This window comes from Myotis daubentonii, chromosome 11, assembly GCF_963259705.1.
Source record: "Myotis daubentonii chromosome 11, mMyoDau2.1, whole genome shotgun sequence".
Lineage (NCBI taxonomy): Eukaryota > Metazoa > Chordata > Mammalia > Chiroptera > Vespertilionidae > Myotis > Myotis daubentonii.
In genome coordinates this window covers 19,780,083-19,786,670 of record NC_081850.1, presented here as the reverse complement: position 1 = coordinate 19,786,670, position 6,588 = coordinate 19,780,083, and positions in this window count along the sequence as shown.

Below are 6,588 nucleotides of genomic sequence, written 5' to 3'. Positions count from 1 at the left end.
GCATGGTTTCTGGCTTAGAGACCCCTCATCAGCCTTCTTGTGAGCTGAGGAGAGGTTCTGTTGTTAAGATAGCTCTTTCTTTTAAAATGCCCTCTATCTCTTTCTTTTCATTTGAAAAAATGCTGCTATCACTTCAAACCCAAGCTCAGATATCTTCGCTGTGAAGGCTGCTCAAATCCTGTCAGAGCACATCTGGGCTTCTCTAGGAAATGTTCATTATGTTAGAATGTCATTTATCATCATGCTATCGTTTTCAGTCATATACCTATCTGTTGCCTTCCCTTGAAAATGAGCCTCTTGAGGATAATGTCTGCATTGTGTTTGTCTGCATAAACCCAGCGCTTAGCACAGTGTCTGGTATGCATTGGACATTTGGGAAATGTTTGCTGAATTGAACCGAAGGACAAAACAATGTGCCTCTGAGAAGACATAGCTTTTAAATAGAAATGAGAGGGCAGTTGAACTCTGAAGCCCTGGCTATCTTCCTGTAAAGGTTTAGCCAAACCCCAATCTAAAGCATTCAGTGGTGAGCTTGTAGGCAGCTGTATAAATCGCTGGCTTTGACTAGTACATAAACATCATGTTACACTGAAGAGCAAGGAAAAGCCAGTCAGGCATGGGCTGTGAGTACCACACACACATGCTTCTAAGGATGGGCAGACCTCACTGGAGCACACTTCACAAAATTTAAGAAGGAAGCACAGATGGGTTGCTTCAAAAGGTGAGTGAGGTTTTAGTTGAGTTTCCAGTCCCCTCTAGCACTATGTCATGGCTCAGAAAACAAACATTTTAGGAGTTCACCTGGCTTCAGTCATGGCTGAAACAATATTTTCAAGAATGCGTCTTTTTTTTTTAAATCCTCACCTGAGGATATGCTTATTGATTTTTTTAAATTAAATCTTTATTGTTCAGATTATTACAGTTGTTCCTCTTTTTTTCTCCCATAGCTCCCCTCTACCCGGTTTCCCCCCCACCCTCCGCCCTCACCCCCCTTCCCCACTGTCCTCATCCATAGGTGCACGATTTTTGTCCAGTCTCTTCGCGCATCCCCCACACCCCTTTCCCCCCCCCAAGAATAGTCAGTCCACTCCCTTTCTATGCCCCTGATTCTATTATAATCACCAGTTCATTCTGTTCATATTATTTATTCACTTGATTTTTAGATTCACTTGTTGATAGATGTGTATTTGTTGTTCATAATTTGTATCTTTACCTTTTTCTTCTTCCTCTTCTTAAAGGATACCTTTCAGCATTTCATATAGTACTGGTTTGGTGGTGATGAACTCCTTTAGCTTTTTCTTATCTGTGAAGCTCTTTATCTGACCTTCAATTCTGAATGATAGCTTTGCTGGATAAAGTAATCTTGGTTGTAGGTTTTTGCTATTCATCACTTCGAATATTTCTTGCCACTCCCTTCTGGCCTGCATAGTTTCTATTGAAAAATCAGCTGACAGTCATATGGGTACTCCCTTGTAGGTAACTGACTTTTTTTCTCTTGCTGCTTTTAAGATTCTCTCTTTGTCTTTTGCTCTTGGCATTTTAATTATGATATGTCTTTGTGTGGTCCTCTTTGGATTCCTTTTGTTTGGGGTTCTCCGTGCTTCCTGGACTTGTAAGTCTATTTCTTTCACCAAGTAGGGGAAGTTTTCTGTCATTATTTCTTCAAATAGGTTTTCAATATCTTGCTCGCTCTATTCTTCTGGCACCCCTATAATTCTGATGTTGGTACGCTTGAAGCTGTCCCAGAGGCATCTTACACTATCTTCGTATTTTTGGATTCTTTTTTCATTTTGCTTTTCCGGTTGGGTGTTTTTTGCTTCTTCGTATTTCAAATCTTTGACTTGATTCTTGCAATCCTCTAGTCTGCTGTTGGAACTCTGAATAATATTCTTTATTTCAGTCAGTGTATGCTTAATTTCTAGTTGGTCCTTTTTCATAACCTTGAGGGTCTCACTAGATTTCTTGAGGGTCTCACTACATTTATCGGCAGTCTCACCAGTTTTTTTGAGGGTCTTACTAAATTTATTGGTGGTTTCTAGAAAGTTCTTGAAAAACCTTAAAAGTGTGGTTTTGAACTCTATATCCAGTCATTTGCTTTCCTCCATTTCTGTCATTTGTGACCTATTTCTTTGTCTCCGCATTTTTTATGCTTCCCTGTGTTGGTAGAGTGGCTTTGTGTGCTAGGTGTCCTATAGGACCCAGTGGCTCAGCCTCCCCGATTATGTGAGGTGGACACTCTTGGTGCACCCCCTTGTGGGCTTTGTGCACAGTCTTGTTGTAGTTATGCCTTGATTTTTGTTGGTATCACTGGAAGGAATTGACCTCCAGGCCGATTGGCTGTGAGAATCAGCTGTGTCTATGGTGGGAGAACTTCTGTGCTGAAGACACCCTTCTGGGGCAAGACTTGCTTCAGTGGGGCTTTGATGCTCACTGAGTCTGACCCCTGAGTGTGTCCCTTATGGATCTGAGGAGTTGTAATTGTATGGTCCCACTCTGACCACTGGGTACACTGGCTCTTGGATCTAAGGAGGTGCTAATTTAGCCTCTGCCTGAGGCTACCCAGCAGGAGCTACGAGGAGATCTGCAGATTCCCCTTCCTTGTTTGGGGTTTTGAGGTGCCCAAATGAGGCCCAGCTGTGAAGCAATGCAAGCTGCTGTGGGGCCTTGGGCCTTCTCTTGGAAGTTCTGGGTCTGTCTGGCCCAGCTGCAGTTTGTTAGGTAATTTTCAGATTGCAAAGGGCCAGGGCATTCATACGCAAAAGCCTCTGCCGCAGCTTGGGTGGGGTGGGGTCTCAGGGAATCAACAGGGCGGAGCAAGCAGCTATGGCTGATCCTCAGCCCTGCCCTAAGGGGCCCCGCATCTCAGTGTCCCGGTAATCGCTGCAAGCACCTTTGAGAGAAAGCGGCCCTCGAGTTCCAAGTTCTGCCTGCTGCCAGACAGTCCAGTTCCTCCCCAAATGAGTCTAGGTCCCCAGAGATTTACTCAGAACTGGAGTTCAGAGCAGTCGGGGGCTTGTGACTCTCTCCTGATTCAAAAAGACAGCCTCATCCTCAGTCGCCAGCCCTTGCCATTTGTGCCTCCATAGCTCTGCACTTCCACACTTCCTCTGAGTCTCAGTGTGCTTTTCTCTTTCCTTCTAGTTGTAGAGTTTCCACACAGCCAGCCTTCCTGTAGTTCTGGATGATGTCCGTTTTGTCTTTTAGTTGTATTTTTTAATTTGTTGGTGGAGACAGCAATTTCCGGTATTTACCTATTCTGCCATCTTGGTTTTCCTCTGCTTATTGATTTTAGAAAAAGAGAAAGGGTGCCCTAACTGGTTTGGCTCAGTGGATAGAGCGTTGGCCTGCTGACTGAAGGGTCACAGGTTCAATTCCGGTCAAGGGCATGTACGTTGGTTTCGGGCACATTCCCAGTAGGGGGTGTGCAGGAAGCAGCTGATTGATGTTTCTCTCTCATCAATGTTTCTGACTCTCTATTGCTCTCCCTTCCTCTCTGTAAAAAATCAATAAAATATATTTTAAAAATAAAAAGAAAGAAAAAGAGAAAGGGAGAGAGAGAAAGGGATAGAGAGAGAAAGAGACAACCATTGATTGGTTGCCTCTGGCACATGCCCCAGGGATCAAATCTACAACATAAGTACGTGCCCTGACCTTAAACCTGCAACCTTTCCGTTTATGGAACAGCGCTCCTACCAAATAAGCCACATTGGCCAGGGCAAGAATGTGTGTTTGTCTATCTTTCCTTTCTGTTGTCCTTTGAATTGGCTTTATTTTTAAACATTTCTTCCAATGTGGAGCATGTCAGGCTCAGCTTACCAGGTTCAGAACATAAGCTGTGCAGCCGGCTGTGGCTGCCCTGGCTCCAGTCTCACCCTGGACCAAGACACCTGCACCACAGACAGAACCCCTCCCTCTCCCCCCAGCATTCCAGCCAAGTTCTGCTTGTTATGCTCATGGCCTCTGCATGAGTCACTTATCTCCTCTGAGCAGTCACTGTGGCCCTGAGATGCCAGCGCTCTCAGCAGCCCATCCTGGGTCAGGCAACCACTCCCACAGCAGCAGCAGAGGCCCAATGTAATATGGAAACAGCAGAGCACAGTTCAGATGCATAACAGGAGAACAACAGACTACCCTATATAATAAAAGGCTAATAGGAAAATTTTCCCCCACGGGCAGGAGTTCAACCGACCAGGAGTTAGACGTGTGCTGACCACGAGGGGCGGCATGGAACATGGCGGGTGTTGGTGACGCAGCGCTGGCAGCGGGCAGCAGTGGAGGCGCTGCCAGCCCTGATGGGCCCTGACGAGAGTGAAACCACAGCGGGATGGTGGAGCAGGTGAGCAGGCGGCGCCAGGCCAAGGCAGGTGCGAGAGGGGGGGGGGTCCTGATCGCCTTACCAGTCACCCCACAGATGGGCCCTGGTCACCTGCCAGGCCAAGGGACCCTACCTGTGCACGAATTTTATGTACCAGGCCTCTAGTTGTAAATAGTTCTGCAGTGAATAGATGAGTGCGCATGTCTTTTCAAATTAGCATTTTGTATTTCTTCAGAATTGCCAGGTCCTTCTTTGTAACATTTGCTTTTTGTATGAGATTTTGGAAAGGGTGCCCTAGAGGCACACCTAACTTTTCTGAGGCTCATTTTTATTATGTGTAGAAAGGAGATAGTAATACTTTAATCCCAGGGTTCTCAGGAAGATTAAATAATATGATGTCTATAATAATAAAAGTGTAAAATGTTTATTCACTTTAAACTAAATTAAGTATTGGGTATCACCATAGGCAAGGTCCTGTGCTGGCCCACAGCATGTAGTCCATTTATTCTTCAAGAATTTGAGGTATGTTTATCTTCAATTTATATAACTTGCCTAAGATCAGACACTTAAAAAATGGCAGAACCCACATTAGCTCTCAGGTTTGTATAACTCCATGTCTTTATTTTTTTACGAAAAATAGTAAACTTTATTTTTTTAATATTTGAACCTTTAAGTTCACAGATTTCTAACTCATGCATTTGGGATTAGTAAGTCACTTTTGGTTCTGAAAACTATTTGTTTTACCTCTGGGTTTTTACAAAAAAAAAAAGAAATGAAGCCAAGAAATTTGAAAGCGATTGGGAAAGATAAAAAACTGTTTGTGTTAATTATTTAAAAATGCAGGCCATTTGGTTCCTAGGAGAGAACATTCCTAGGAGAGAACAAAAGCAGCTGGGGCCAACTTGAAAAGGAAACTGCATGCAGACCTCGTTGGGGATAAGAACACAGTGGTCGGGAGGAGGAAATGCAGCCTGGCCAGGGAGAACGGTGAGTCATGGTCCAGGCAGTTGCCTCTAAAACCCTCGAGAGAAAATATTCTCTGTGGAGTCTGGCAAGAGAGCAGATGGGAATTTCCTAATCTCTGTAGAGAAATGGGGGGGGGGGGCAGTCCTGTTCCGAATGGGGTGGAAGGGAAACGAAGTGCTCGGGTGAGGAGAGTCCCTCCTGCCGAAGGAGCTCAGGAAGAGCCTCTCGCTCCCTCTCTCGGTCACTGTATCCGTGCCTGCAGGTGGATGAAAGGAACACTTGGGAGCTGGCCGATGCCTACAGGTAGCTGAGAGTGTGCTCTCTGTTCTTTACCAACTGTAGGCTTGGCAATGGAAATATACTTGACTTTACTGAGGCTCATTTTTATTATCTGTAGAAAGGAGATAGTAATACTTTAATCCCAGGGTTCTCAGGAAGATTAAATAATATGGTATCTATAATAATAAAAGCATAATATGCTAATTAGACCATATGGCTGAACAGCGGAACAACCGTCCAGATGACCTTCCAGATGAAGCCGGGTGCCACAGGTGCTGAATTTCGTGCATTGGGCCTCTAGTATAATTATAACACACTTAGTAGAGTCCCTTGCAGAACATACGTCCTTAAGAAATGTAGCTGTTGTGTTTGCATTATGCTATGATCGCAAATATTTGTACTATGAAGGCATGGCTTAAAATAGTTGCTTTGATGATTCCTCGAAATTTTAATGTAGAATTATCATAGGATCCTGACATTTCACTTCTGGATGTAAACCTAAAAGAAGTGAGATCTGGAACTCAAACAGGGATTCTTACACCTATAGCCATAGCAGCATTATTTACAATAGCCAAAATATGGAAGCAACTCAAATGTCCATCAATGGATAAAATGTAATATACATATACAATGGAATATTATGCAGCCTAAGAAAAAAGGAGGACATTTTTACACATGCTACAACATGGATGACACTTGATGAAATTATGGTAAGTGAAATAAGCCAGTCACAAAGGGACAAATACTGCATGACTTCACTTATGTGAGGTACATAGAATGGTTAAATACATAGAGACAGAAAGTAGAGGGGTGGTTTCCAGGGGTTGGAGGGAGGGAGAAATGCGTGCGAAACCTCAGTTGGGGAAGATAAAGATATTCTGGAGATGGATGGTGGTGATGGTTGTATAAATATGCAATGTACTTAATTCCACACAACTGTACACTTAAAAATGGTTAAAATGTTGAATTTGCTGTTACATATATTTTACTACAATATAAAAAATAAAAAATAGTTTCCTTGTGCACTG